General features: G+C 45.1%; 1 non-coding gene across 1 annotated transcript; it reads left to right on the top strand.

Moving 5' to 3' along the window:
* The first annotated feature begins 12,782 nt into the window (after positions 1–12,782).
* On the top strand, positions 12,783–12,856 carry Trnat-ugu (transfer RNA threonine (anticodon UGU)). Its single transcript has one exon. It is a non-coding gene; the product is annotated as a tRNA-Thr (tRNA).
* The last annotated feature ends 2,126 nt before the right edge of the window (positions 12,857–14,982 follow it).

Raw genomic sequence — 14,982 nt, 5'->3', positions numbered from 1 at the left:
CATTTTGTGTGTTCAAGTGGTCTACGTGTACTGTGTGTCTTGTGATCGTGCGTTGTCCGCAGAAAAAGACGATGTGTTCAGGGGAACCTTCTTCCCCGCATGTGCATCTATTAGTCTGCTGCAGACTCACGCGGTTCAGGTGCGTGGGATAGGGGCCGTGTCCTGTGATGAAGTGTACCATACCGCGGCTGGGATCGATATGTTTCAGTTTTAGTCTTTCCCGGATGTCAGGGAAGAAGTTGTATACTCGGCGGCCCTTATCGCTGTTGTCCCACTCGCTCTGCCAGGTATCCACTCGCCATGTTTTAAGTTGGCGTGTTGACTCAATCGGTACACCAGTGATCTGCCGAACCTGGTCTATTCTCCCCATCCTAAGCCAGTACATTCCTGCACGGTACCTAATTGTGATGTCTATTGGGAAGATTCCCATGACCACACATAGTGCATCAATTGACGTTGTGTTGAAGGCCCCAGTTAATCGAAGTAAAACACTTCTTTGTCCTCTACGTACAATGGTTCTGTTGGTTGAGAGACTCAATCTGTGGGCCCATGTACTGGCAGCAAAGCATAGTACTGACTCGAAGAGAGCACAATGGTATGTTCGTGTGACTGACAGGGGTAGTCTAAATTGTTCCGAATTTAGCCTTGCCAGTTTGTGTAGTAGCTTTTCTGCTTTGTTTGTGCATATTCGCATGTGTTCGTGGAAGTTCAAACGTTCGTCAATGTATACTCCTAGATAGCGTGTAACCGCGAGTCTCTTTATGTTTGTGTCCCCTATTTTGACTGTTGGGTTCCTGCGTAGGATGCCCTTTAACAGTGTGTATGTTTTGGTTTCTGCTATCTTTAGTTTGTTCTTAGCACACCATTTGGTTATTGTATGAAGTGTTCCATTGGCTCTTTCTTCTAGCTGGGCCCGGTTATTTGCTGATACAACCACGAGTAGATCGTCAGCATAGGCGACAACTCCATCTGTCAAAGTGTGCTCCTCTAGTAACTGTAGGAGCGGTTCAATCACTATGTCCCAGAAGATGGGGCCGCAGATCGACCCTTGTGGACAGCCTTTTGTAATACGTTTGATTACTTTCTGATTGTCCATGTGCCAAACGACTGTCCTGCCTTTGCAATAGTCGATGAAGCTATTGTACAGGGATTCCGGCACCTGCAGGTGTCTGAGCCTCTTGAACAAGGCCGGCCACCACAGGTTATCGAAAGCACCTGATATATCTATCATAATGGCAAGTGTGTATTTGTTAGGTGTGTTATGTACTATTTGGAGTGCTCTGTTTATTGCGTCGTCTATAGATTTCCCTTCCCTGAAGCCGTATTGGTGTGGTGTTAGTCCCCGTAGTGTTCTATGTGCTCGTAGTCGTTTACAAAGTAGTTTCTCTTGTATTTTACCCAGTGTGTTGATGAGGCATATTGGTCTGAATGACTTGGGATCTGAGGGGTCTTTGTCTGGGGCTTTTTTGATGATGACCGCCTTCGAGGACTTCCACACTGCAGGCACTCGACCCAGCCTTAATGCGTCGTTTAGCAATGTTGTGAGATATGGGGTGATCTGCGGTGTAATTTGTTTTAGTACCTCAGAGTGGATACCGTCTGGTCCTGGCGCCTTTTTGTTTTTTAGTTCTGAAATCGCTATCGCGACTTCTTCCTGTGCAAAAGGACAGACGACAGTTGGTGTAATGTATGCTGTGTCGAGTTCGCGTCTCAGTGCTGCTTGTTCTGGTGTGTCAGTGTCAGCGATGTCATCAGGCAGGAGTTTGCTTAGCAGGAACTCCGCTGTGCGTCTCCAGCCCTTAGTCATCGCGCCGTCTTCCTGTCGCAGCGTTCCCAGAACCAGTGGGCTCTTTACTTTTTCTGTCACTATTTTGTATGGTTCCCCCCAAATGTTTAGTTCTGTTTGTGCTGCTACATGGCTGTTCCAGTGGTCTTTCCTGGTCTTATTCAGCTCGAGTTTGTACCTGTCCTTGGCAAGCCGGTAGTCGTGTAGTCGTATTTCTCTTTCTCTGTCTGAGATTGCACGTTGATAAAGCTTTTGCTTACGTTTTGAGTCCTGTTTGAGTCGCGTTAATTGTGTGGTCCATGGAATGTTTTGGTGTTTTATCTTGCTTTGTGTAGGTATGCAGGTGTTCTGTATTTTTGTGATGATGTCCGTCAGCATGTGTGCTCGGAAGTCAACACTACCGGTGATGTCGTGCAATGTGTGCTCATGTATTGTTCGTCTGACCCTATTCCAATCCGTTTTGTTAAATAAGTCTTTTGGGTTGTGTGACTGAGTTGATGTTGGATGTACCATTTAAGGTTAGTGTGATGATGTTGTGGTCGCTAGCTGTGATCTGATCATGTACAGTCCAGTCTCGTACATGGTTAATGGCAGCATTGTTGGCGATGGTAATGTCTATGTTTGATGTGTAGCCGTTGTGTCCGGTGTAAGTCGGGTGGTGTCCTTCTTCGTTGAGTATGTGGAGTCCATTTTCATTAATGATGTCGTTTATGATTCTGCCTCTGTCGTCAGTTCTGTCTGAATGCCACAGGGTGGATCTGGCATTTATGTCTGCACAGATAAGTAGTTTCTTGTTGCCAGCATAATTTGCAAGATCTCTAATGAGGTCTGCATATGGTATAATGCTGTGACAGGATTGGGCGTACAGCGACGCGATGATCCACGTATTCCCCTTGTGCGTGACTTCGACTGTAGCTAGGTGTTCAGAACAGAGTTCTGTGATTTTCACCAGGTATATTTCTTTGTTTAGAATTGTGACGGATGCCTTGCAGCCCGCCCCCTCCGCAACTGTCACCGCGCCTGGAGGGAGATTAGGGATTTGACCTATTCTGGTATATGGCTCCTGTAAACACAGAATGTCACTTCTTAGTTCACGTAGGGCTTGTGGGAGCTCCGAGTTGACGAGTATACTCCGCATAGCATTAAGCTGTGCTAACAGCAGTTCGGGTGTTTAACAGTGGCGTAGCACTTGCTGCCAGTTTGGCTATAATCGAAGTATGTTCTCCCATGAGCCCTAACGTGATCCTTATATAGCTTATCTAGGTCGATTGGCTCCTCCCTGCGCGCGCACACCTGCATGAGCAGATTAAGCAGGCTGTCAGGATCCGTCGGTATGTTTTCTGTTTTGAGAATGAGTCTGTCGGTTTGCTCCGATGTACGAAAACAGACCGAATCTCCATATGGATGTAGGGTGCGAATAAGCATCCGTTGTGCCGTCTCTAATATGTCCCTCTTTTCTAGCCTACTTAATTTTACATTTAGGTCTAACTTATCGTATTTAAAACTAGTGGTGGTGGTGGCGTGTGTTGACGTGCCCGCTGCCGTGTCGTGCCGTGGTGGTGTAGTGGAGTCGTTGTGCGCCTCTGCAAGAAGCGCTGGATGGGTGCCCATGTTGGTCGTTGCGGGGGATTCCAAAGGCGTTGACGTTGCGGTTGTTGATTTGGGAACTGAGGGTGTGTTTACACCACTGGGGGTAATCACTATTTTGACACAAGGTGTTGGAACAGCCGGCAATTGCCGCGGTTGGTCGTCACACGCTTTCACTTTTTTAACTCTCTTAGGCTGTTTAGGTTTATTACGTGGGTTTAGTTTCTTGAAGGCTGTGATTATTTTCGTGTGTTTTTTGTGTGTTTCATTTGTGCTATCTTGTTGTGTTTTAGATGTGTTGGGTGAGTGTACCTTAGTTCTAATTCGGTCTGACACGAGTTGGTTCTCACAGGTCTGCTCTTCGTCATTATTTGCATCGGTCGTATCAGCTTTGAGTATGATATGCGCACTGTCAGCTTTAGTTGCGGTTGTTGCCCCGACTTTATGCGTGTCATTTGCGGTGTCGGTCAGTGCTGTGGCCTGTTCAAGATTGGCATTGGGATTTGGTGGATCATTTTTGTGTACGGTACAATCTCTGGCGTTAAAGACTGCGATGGAGCTCCGTATGCCACGGCAAACTGGCTGACACTGACGGCGGCGGTGCACAAATGCTGCGCAGCTAGCGCCATTCGACGGCCAACACCGCGGTTCCTGGTGTGTCCGCTGTGCCGTGCGTGTGATCATTGCTTTTACAGCCCTCTCGCAGTGTCCGGAGCAAGTATGGTGGGTCTGACACACCGGTGTCAATGTGTTCTTTTTTCCATTTCGAGGAGTGTATTTAGATACGAGTCTGACAGGTGACACGTAAGTAAGCGTCCTGTCTGATCGCGCGCATCAATTCATGTCCATTGTGCATTCCGACGGACGTGGGCAATCCCAGCAGGACAATGCGACACTCTACACGTCCAGAATTGCTACAGAGTCTCCAGGAACGTGCTGTTCAGAAGAGATGGTTCAAATGGCTCTGAGCAATATGGAACTTAACATCTGCGGCCATCAGTCCCCTAGAACTCAGAACTACTTAAACGTAACTAACCTAAGGACATCACACACATCCATGCCCGAGGGAGGATTCGAACCGGTGACCGTAGCAGTCGCGCGGTTCCAGACTGAAGCGCCTAGAACAGCTCAGCCGCCATGGCCGGCGTTCAGAAGAGATCTCCACCCGTTCGCACTCTTAGAGATATATGGACAGCCTTGCAGGCTTTGTAGAGGGGACTTGCTAGGTAAAGTATTGGTAAGGAAACAATGTCCAGAAATGTACTAAGTGGATGTAAAATAAGTTTGAAGATCGCATCACTTCCAAATCACCCTTTTCACGATACACATACAGTGAAAAGAACGATCTCCGACCTGTGTTCTCTACATCAGCCCGAGGCATGTACAGTATTTCGAGTACCCGTCGTCGGGTTCTCCCCTATGAGGCAGACATTATCCTCTTCAAAGCAGAGAATGCGGCGCGCCCGTGGAGCTCTGCATTCAACCCTCCTACACTCATTCTCATAAATTAAAGATAGCAGCAGAATTTGGTGCCATACAACGTGACACTACATAAAACTGGAATTAATAGGATAGGCACATAGGGAACACACATGACACAGATCTCGAAGTCCAAAGTATTGGAGATAAGTTGAGAAAACGGTCCCAAGACACACGTGGTACAAAACGCCAGAGTTTCCTGCGCAGGTACTCCGACATCAAGCTGGGATACGATCACCATGCACACGTACACAGGCCGCACAACGGGTTGGCATACTCTGGATCAGGTGGTCGAGCAGCTGCTGGGGTATAGCCTCCCATTCTTGCACCAGTGCCGGTCGGAGCTGCTGAAGTGTCGTAGGAGTTTGAATACGTGCTGCGATACGTCGACTGAGAGCATCCCAGACGTTCTCGATGGGGTTTAGGTCTGTAGAACAGGCAGGCTGTTTCTAGGTACTCCTCCACGATGACAGCTCGGTGGGGCCGTGCGTTGTCATATATCAGGACGAAGGTAGGACCCACTGCACCCCTGAAAAGGCGGACATATTGGTGCAAAATGACGTCCCGATACACATGACCTGTTACAGTTCCTCTGTCAAAGACATGCAGGGGTGTACGTGCACCAATTATAATCCTACCCCACACCATCAAACCGCGACCTCTATACAGGTCCCTTTCAATGACATTAAGGGGTTGGTATCTGGTTCCTGGTTCACACCAGATGAAAACCCGGCGAGAATCACTGTTGAGACTATACGTGGACTCGTCCGTGAACATAACCTAGAACCACTGTTCCAATGACCATGTACTGTGTTCTTGACACCAGGCTTTACGGGCTCTCCTGTGTACACCTTGCAGGTCTCTGGGCGAATAAACCATGTGTGTTCAGTCGTCTTTACACTGTGTCTGGAGACAACTGTTCCAGTGACTGCGCTAAGGTCCCGAGGAAGGCTACCTGCACTACTCCGTGGCCGTCTGCGGGCACTAATGGTGAGATATTGGTCTTCTTGTGGTGCTGTACACTATGGACTTCCCGTACTGTAGCGCCTGGACACGTTTCCTGTCTGCTGGAATGGTTGCCATAATCTTGAGATCACACTTTGTGGCACACAGAGGGCCCGTGCTACGACCTGCTGTGTTTGACCAGCCTTCAGCTCCCCTAGTATTCTACCCCTCATAACGTCATCAATATGTGTTCTTTGAGCCATTTTCAACACACAGTCACCATTAGCACGTCTGTAAACGTCTGCACACTTACTCACTGCGTATGTGGACTGCAGTCAGCGCTAACGTGCGACGACCGCAGGTCAGATGCACAGTATGGTCATACACCGAGGTGATATAAACACGCAAACCGCCCACCAGAGCCTTGTTTCACCATGTCTCAGTACTATCCTTAATTTATGACCATGAGTGTGGTAGCGAGCGTAACCACATTCTTGCAGCCGCTGTTGTAGTCAGAAGAGAACGTTACACGATGTCATAACGAAAACAGGGACAGGAGGCAGCGACCTCTTCTCAGTTTGCGTGCGTAGCGTGAAGAGAAAATTCGAGAGCGATCCGATCTTCAGACTTGTCTGACGAAGCGGTCATAAATTTCATACAGAAAACTTCCTCGTAAATCAGCCTATCTATTGATGAAAAACGTTTCGAGTTGTTTTCGGTGGCTCCTGAGATTGGCCATCTAATGCAGAAAGAAAAACGCGACAGGGGACTTTAATTTGTAACGTGTATAGGTAGACGGCACTTTAACGAACATGGATTTCTTTTCAAATTATGTAAGTTGAAGGTGGAAGGGGGGGGGGGGGGGCGGGAGAAAGGAAAGGAAAGAAAAGCAACTGATAATATCAGTTGCATCAGTACTTCATGCGGTATGAGTGAGAATGTGTGCCCGGGATCACCTGCTTAGTAGGCAGTTGCGTATTCACTGTGCCATCCGGACAGTGTTTATCGCACATACGCGGCCTATCTCGGCGCGATCCCTAGCGCCACCTGTCTCCAGTCCCCGTCTGTGTCTTCTGCGCTGGTTAATTTTAGATTGCTGCAGGAGGTCGAACGATATTGTACGTCCGTAGTGAAGGTTGTGGGTTCGTTGCCCATCGAGGCGAATCAGTTACACAAATGGGTGGTGTCTATTCTTTCGGAGCATCATATGTATCACTGCTGCATATTCCGCGCGGTAACTATTCCTCCGGACATGATCGAAAGAACAGACACTACGCATTGATATAACCACTAGAAGCCTCTAACAGGAATGGTGTGTATATTCCACAACAAGCGTTCTCCCTTGAAAAATCATCAGTTTGCTCTCCCGCACAAGATACCAAAAGTTGGTATTTTTTTATGCAGCCAGTATATCACCATCATCTGCTTGTAGAGGCATACACTCCGCAAGCCACTGTACGCACAATGAATTCATGGCGGAGGCATTCCAGTCACCTACTGAGCGAGCCTTCATCCCTATGTATATGTCCTAATTTACATCGACACATACATCGATACCCCGCAATCCACTTTCCGGTACGTGGCGGAGGGTATCCCGTACCACCACTAGTCATTTCCACTCACTAACAGAACGAGAGGAAAACGACTGTCTATATGCCTCCGTAAGAGTCCTAATTTCTTGTATCTTATCTTCATGGTCCTTGCACGCAATGTATGTTGGAGGCAACAGAATCATTCTGCAGTCAGCTTCGACCTTTCTCAATAATGTTTCTGGGAAAAGATTACCGCCGGATTCCCATTTGAGTTTCCGAAGCATCTCCGTAACACTTACGTGTTGTTAGAACCTACTAGTATCAAATCTAGCAGCCCGCCTCCGAGGTGCTTCGATGTCTCCCTTTAACCCGACTTTGTACGCTCCCCAAACACTGGACCAGTACTCAAGGAAAGGTCCCATTAGCGTTCTACACTCATACTCATAAATTAAGGATAATGCTCATACATGGTGAAACTACGCTCTGGTGGGCGGTTTGTGGGTTTAAATCACCTCGGGGTATGACCATGCGGTGCATTTGACCTGTCGCCGTCGCACGGCGGCGCTGGCAGCAGTCCACATACATTGGTGCATGTCAGAGTACGGTGCAGCGAGTAATTGTGCAGACGTTTTCAAACGTTCTAATGATGACTGTGTGTTGAAAATGGCTCAAAGTTGATGTTATGAGAGATAGAATACTAGGGCGACTGGAGGCTGCTCAAACAGCAGGTCGTATCACGGGCGCTCCGTGTGTCAAAAAGTGTGATCTCAAGATTATGGCAATGATTCCAGCAGATAGGAAACGTGTCCAGACACTACAGTGCGGGACGTCCACAGTGTAAAGCCCCACAAGAAGACCGTTATCTCACCATCAGTGCCACGAGCCGGCCACGGAGTACTGCAGGTAGCCTTGCTCGGGATCTTACCGCAGCCACTGGAGCAGTTGTCCCCAGACACACAGTCTACAGACGACTGAACAGACATGGTTTATTCGCCTGGAGACCTTCAAGGTACATTCCACTGAACCCTGGTCACAGCAGAGGCCGTAAAGCATGGTGTCAAGAACACAACATATGGTCATTGGAACAGTGGTCCCAGGTTATGTTCACAAACGAGTCCAGGTATAGTCTGAACAGTGATTCTCACCGGGTTTTCATCTGGCGTGACCCAGGCACCAGATACCAACCCCTTAATGTCCTTGAAAGGGACCTGTATAGAGGTCGTGGTTTGATGGCGTGGATGGGGTGGAATTATGATTGGTGCACGTACACCCCCGCATGTCTTTGACAGAGCAACTGTAACAGGTCAGATGTATCGGGACTTTTTTGCACCAGTATATCCGCCTTTTCAGGGGTGCAGTTGGTCCCACCTTCCTCCTGATGAATGATAACGCACGGCCCCACCAAGCTGCCATCGTGGAGGCAGAAGATATCAGCACGTCTGGGATGCTCTCGGTCGCTGCACGTCTTCAAACCCCTATGACACTTCAGAAGCTGCGACAGACACTGGTGCAAGACTGGGAGGCTATACCGCAGCAGCTGCTCGACCGCCTGATCCAGAGTTTGCCAACCCGTTTTGCAGCCTGTGTACGTGTGCATGGTGATCATATCCCATACTGATGTCGGGGTACATGCGCTGGAAACAGTCGCGTTTTGTAGCACATGCTTTTCGGGACGGTTTTCTCGACTTAACCAATACCGTAGACTTACAGATCCGAGTCGTGTGTGTTCCCTATGTGCCTATGGTATTAGCGCCAGTTTTGTGTAGTGCCACGTTGTGTGGCACCGCATTCTGCAGTTATCCTTAATTTATGAGCATGACTGTATATGTGGTCTTCTTTACATATGTGCCACACTTTCCTAGAATTTTCCCAATAAACCAAAATCGACTATTCGCCTTTCCTACCATAATCCTGACATGCTCGTTCCATTCCGTATCGCTTTGCAACGTTACGCCTAGATATTTAAAGGACTTTAGTGTGTCAAGGCGGACACTACTAATGCTGTTTACGAGCACTAAAGGTTTGTTTTTCCTGCTCATCCCAGTTAACTTATATTGTTCTAGATTTAGAGCTAACTGCCATTCATCACACCAGCTAGAGATTTTTTCTCAGTCATCTCTTATCCTCCTACAGTCACTCAACTTCGACACCTTACCGTACACCACAGCATCGTCGACAAACAACCACAGATTGCTGCCCGTCCTGTCCACGAAATCATACGTGTATATAGAGAGTAATAGCGGTCCTATCACACTTCCCTGGGGCATTCCTGACGATACCCTTGTCTCTTTTGCTGTTCTAATGTCCGCTCTGTAAAATATTCGATGATGGAAGCATAATGATAGCACAGTCTTCTTCGAATACAGCTTCCCCAGATTTAACCAAGAGGACTTCGCAACAGCTGCATCGTCCTTTTCCCAAGAATTCCCATTTAAGGTCCTCGAGCATTTCTGTTACACTTTAGTATGGGTTACGCCGACCCCTCCCTACCACAGCAGTGCGTCTCTGAATTTTTTCGCTGCTTCCTTGGTAAGGAGTTCAAACCCAGGAATAATACCGTACAATTGGGCGCACCAGCGTGCTGCTTGCGTTTTCCTTCCAAAAAGCATTGAATTTTTTTCCAGTAGCCTTCAAACGAATCTGAAGCCATCTCATCGACAGACGTGAAAACGCATGTGCTTGAATAGCTGGTGACGTTAAAGCGTGAATTTTGACGTTAAAGCGTGAATTCCATGTTCCACAACACTGCCAGAACGTGAAATAACGAACTAGCATGGCAGATTTTTGCCTCGTGGAGAGGAATGCTGTCTGTGTGAAGTGACACAGTTTCACGTCACAAGGAGAACTTAGAAGCCGCCATATTGTATGGCGTTAAATTGAGCGTTCCGTGCTTTTCTTCATCGTCGAGTACTTGTTATGAATATAAGCTGTTTCAAAGCATCAGAAAATTGAGGATCTCTCGAAAACGAGTCGTTTAAGAGAAGATTTGTTATAATAAAATGATAGGAAAGTACATACTGGTAGTTAAAAGCTTTCTGTAATTGAAGTTTTTAAGTGCTATAACTTGTGTATTACGAAAGTGTGACGTTCCAGTGCACAATGAGGATCTATCAAAGCGCATTGTTCTGGTGCAATTTTTCATTGTTAAATATCAAATAATGACTTTTGTAGACAGTGCATAATCGAAGCCGATGTGTAGTTGATAGTGTTGTGACCTGTGAAATGAGAAGGAGCAAGTTTGAGTAGATCTCATTCAAAATTTCTTTCTTCACCTTTTGTTTTCTAAAGAATCCTGTGTATTTCTTATCAATTCAATGGAAGTATTATCTGTAATAGTCGATGTTGTTTATTACAAATAAAGTATTTGCAAGTTCTTGTTGCGAATGCCAACGATTGCAATCTTTCCTCAATTGACACTGTGCCCCAGTGCAGGCTGTTAACGAAGATACGAGCATATGGAATAGGTTTACAGTTACGTGAGTGGCTCGAAGACTCTTTAAATTATAGAACCTAGTATATTGTCCACGACGGCAAGTGTTCATCAGAGACAAGGGTATCGTTAGGAGTGCCCCATAAATGAATTGGCTGACAGGATGTGCAGCAATCTGCAGTTGTTTGTTTATGATTCCGTGGTGTATGGTGAACTTATAACAATATTGCTGCTGTTTGACCGTGTGCTAACCTAATAGATAGAAGGGATCAAACATAGATTTCGTGACTATGGCGATTGGTAGAAAAACTGAAAGACTAATTTTGGATGCTAAAAAAGTAACTAAGTTCTCGAGAATGAAATAATAGACGGTCGCCAACCTAATTAGGCACAATAATTTGGAACCATTAAGTTCAAAGAATTCAATTATAATTTTACGAAAGGAACTTTCGTTATTTCTCTCTTAGTAAAGTGCAGTGAATTCAGTATCAAGATGTTATCAAATTACATCATAAGACCAAAATTGAGCATGAACATAGTCCTAATTTAACTAATACCCAAATAACCCAATTGCACTGTAGCTAACACATTACATGTTCACTCTACTGTCAAAATGTTTCAGATTTCATTAGCAGCAACTGTATTTAAATTAACTTCTCATACCAGAAAAGATTGAAGTGGACACGCATGAACTGTCACTTTCCCTATATGCAGTCTATGCACACATTTCAAGAACAATTTGCATCACACTAATACTGACTTCCAACCCCACTTGAGATTATCTTTCAATGCTTTATAGCAATTTACACTAACAATATTCTTAATTAACTTCAGAAATAAGTTCAAGTTAGTAGTTAAGGTAAGGTTAAGTTTCAAGTAGGTTCAAAATTATGTGCCTCTTTCATTTCTTGTGAAGCAAGTGATTTTAAGTAACAACATTTATGTGCTTTAACACAAAAACTTTGGCACATTCAAAATAGTAACAATTTAAAGCAAAATAGAATTTTTTATAACTTCAAAATTATGTGCCTCTCTCTTTACCTGAGAAACAAGTAATTTAACTACTAACATTTATATGCTTTAACACTGAAACTTAGGCACATTCAAATAGAAGCAAGTCAGTGGTTCTTCATAAACAGGATACTCGGTCTTTAGCACGTTTAGGATAGGACCCCGTTTGGTTTCATGAACAGGGCAGTTTCAAAGTTCAAACACGAATTTTCATCATTGAAATTATTATTGAAAAACACTCATACACAAGCATACTGGTTCATACTGGTATCCAAATATGATTTCCAAAGCTGGTGAAGCAGTGGCGCAATAGTGGTAGCAATCACGTGGCGGCTATCTGGTCTCACCTCTGGCGGTTTAATGCTCCATTCAGATCTTCTTGGCGACGTATTAATCATTTTCAGAGCCATTCCAAAATGCGAGAGCACCATTTTACAGCCGAAACCACATCCGAGGCCATTCCATCATAAATCGGTTCCTGAATGCCAAACTTGGCACCCACGGTGTTGACTGTTCAACTGCTGGCCACTGACTGCCTAACGTGCTCTCTCCCTTGCTGCCCAGATTGACCTCCAATTCCACCTTTTCCCAGGCGCCCACACACTTCCGTAGCAGAGGGGGTTCCCTACATCTTTCCCTTCCTTATAATACAACTTACCTAAGTATGAACCAGTTTTCTGCACACAATTTCTTTTTCATAAACAGACATATTTTATATATATTCATTATTTAAACACACTTAAGTTTTTACAATGTAGCAATAGTCAATTAAGTATCATTTATTCTAGACAAGCTGCACGATCATCAATGGTATCTGTTCTTTCGAGAACGGTTACTATCTTCACATATATAGTTAAAGGCTGGAATCATCACCTTAGCGTGCTCTATTAATGAGTGGATGGGCAAATACCTATTACGTACATTACGTATGTAGATTGTGGGCAGTTGGAAATGTGGGTCTGAAGGGAAGTATGTAAGGGATAAGTCCTTGCAGTCGCGCTGTTCATCTGTGTCCTCGGTGGCTCAGATGGATAGAGCGTCTGCCATGTAAGCAAAAGAACCCGGGTTCGAATCCCGGCCGGGAAACACATTTTCTGCTGTCCCCATCGAGGTATATCAACAACACCTGTCAGCAGCTGAGGGTTTCAATTAAGTATCGCTTATTCTAGAGAAACTCCACTGTCATCAATGGTATCTTCTCTTTAGAGAACAGTTACTATCTTCATATATCAGGATCGATTATAAGTAATTTATACCATGTAATTATATATATATATATATATATATATATATATATATATATATATATATATATATATATATAAAAAAATTACATGGTATAAATTACTTATAATCGATCCTGGTGTTACAAGGTGTTGAAGTTGAGTGGCTGTAGGAGGATACAAGACGACTCAAATAAAATTTCTGCATGGTGTGATGAATGACAGCTAGCTTTAGATGCAGAAAAATGTAAGTTAAGGGGGATGTGCAGGACAAATAAACCCATAATTTTCGGATATAATACTATTAATGTCCTGCTTGAAACAATCAAGTCGTTTAAATGTCTGGGAGTAACGTCGCAAAGTGATATGAAATGGAACGAGCACGTGAGGACTGCGGTAGGAAAGGCGAACAGTCGACTTGGGTTTATTGGGAGAATTTTGGAAAAGTGTGATTCATCTGTAAATGGGACAGCATATAGGACGCTGGTGCGACTTACTCTTGAATACTGATCGAGTGTTAGGGATCCATACCAGGGTGGATTAAAGGAAGACATCAAAGTAATATAAGAGGCGGGCTGCTAGGTTTGTTAGCTGTAAGTAAGAACAAGTAGGTGTTACAAGAACAACAAGTAGGTGTTACGGAGATGCTTCGAGATCTCAAATGGGAATCCCTGGACTGAAGGCTGAACCGTCATTTATTTTCAAAGAATATTCCCAAGAATTTATTTTATTTACTAGCGATTCATCAAGAACATTAACACATTTAACCACACTCTGTAGGCAAGGAAGTAGTTCCCAGGGAGTAACTGACGAAATCATAACCGAATTCCTTTTAACAAATGGGAATTTTATTCACTTTAATAGTGCCTAAAAGCATTTTTAAAAAGAAACAAATTTAAAATTACAATCAGAAAGGGTCCTCTAAATATGAAAGTTACAATTTAATCAGAGGCAGAAAGAAACAAGTTGTGATTGTATGAGCTTTCGGGCAGAGAACCTTGCTGCTCCCTTTTGACACGGCCTTAGTGAAGACCGCTCACAATAGCCTCTGAAAGACTATACTGGTGCAAATCTGCAACACACCAGATAACTTTAAACTAAGAGTTTTAACAATTTACACAAGCACACAAACGATGCACCCCCCCCCTCCCCTCCTGTAGAAGGGATGGAAATGGTACAAACACTAACAATTAAAATATTAACCTTGCCACGCAAGATGGAACTTGATTTTAACTTCTAAGAAAAGTCTTACGGCGAAAGGGTAGCAGCTTTATATACTAAAATACTCATTTAAATAAAAGCCCATGAAATGCAATCTTGGTCAAACAATAGTTAAGATGCTCTACAGTACACAGATACAGCCCCTCAAGTTCATAGGCAATAATATCAAAGTTTCCAAAGATCAAAACATATTTCAGGTATTAGGCCGTTACACTCCAAGCAATAAATTCGTTAACACACCAAATCCGACAAACATGACAGAGGCAGCTGCTAACGTACAGTAGATTGGTAGGGAGCTTACCGAACAACCCGAACCGCAGGTTGCTCTAACCCACCCCTACTCCACAAGGGAAAAACGGACCACCCAATTTATAAACAACCACCTTCCTGCGAGTGGGCAAAAGAGAAGAATGGTGGGACGACCCCAAAGCAAAACGGCTGGTGGCCTCACCAAGAAAACAAGTAGAATTTAACAAGACTAAATCAAAAAACGTATGACCTATCACTTAACTTCTAATAAACTGCGATTTCTCCAGAAGACCTGGCGCAGCAGTCCCAAATCGCTCTCCCGAACCGTCCGCTGCCAGCCGCTTCAACGGACGCAGGAAGGCGCGCCGATCTGCCGTCTCACGGCGTCGCAGCTCACACCGGCCAGACCGATGTCGTGGGTTGACTCCTGTGACTCTCGTGTCGACCGCGAAGCCACTACCCCTGGCTATTCGGCGCGGCCCACTGGACTCACGTGGCGACCTCACATGCGCCGACGCT

This window comes from Schistocerca gregaria, chromosome 7 (genome assembly GCF_023897955.1).
Source record: "Schistocerca gregaria isolate iqSchGreg1 chromosome 7, iqSchGreg1.2, whole genome shotgun sequence".
NCBI classification, from domain to species: domain Eukaryota; kingdom Metazoa; phylum Arthropoda; class Insecta; order Orthoptera; family Acrididae; genus Schistocerca; species Schistocerca gregaria.
Note: the sequence above shows the minus strand (reverse complement) of the source record. Positions and strands in the feature narration are given on the sequence as shown.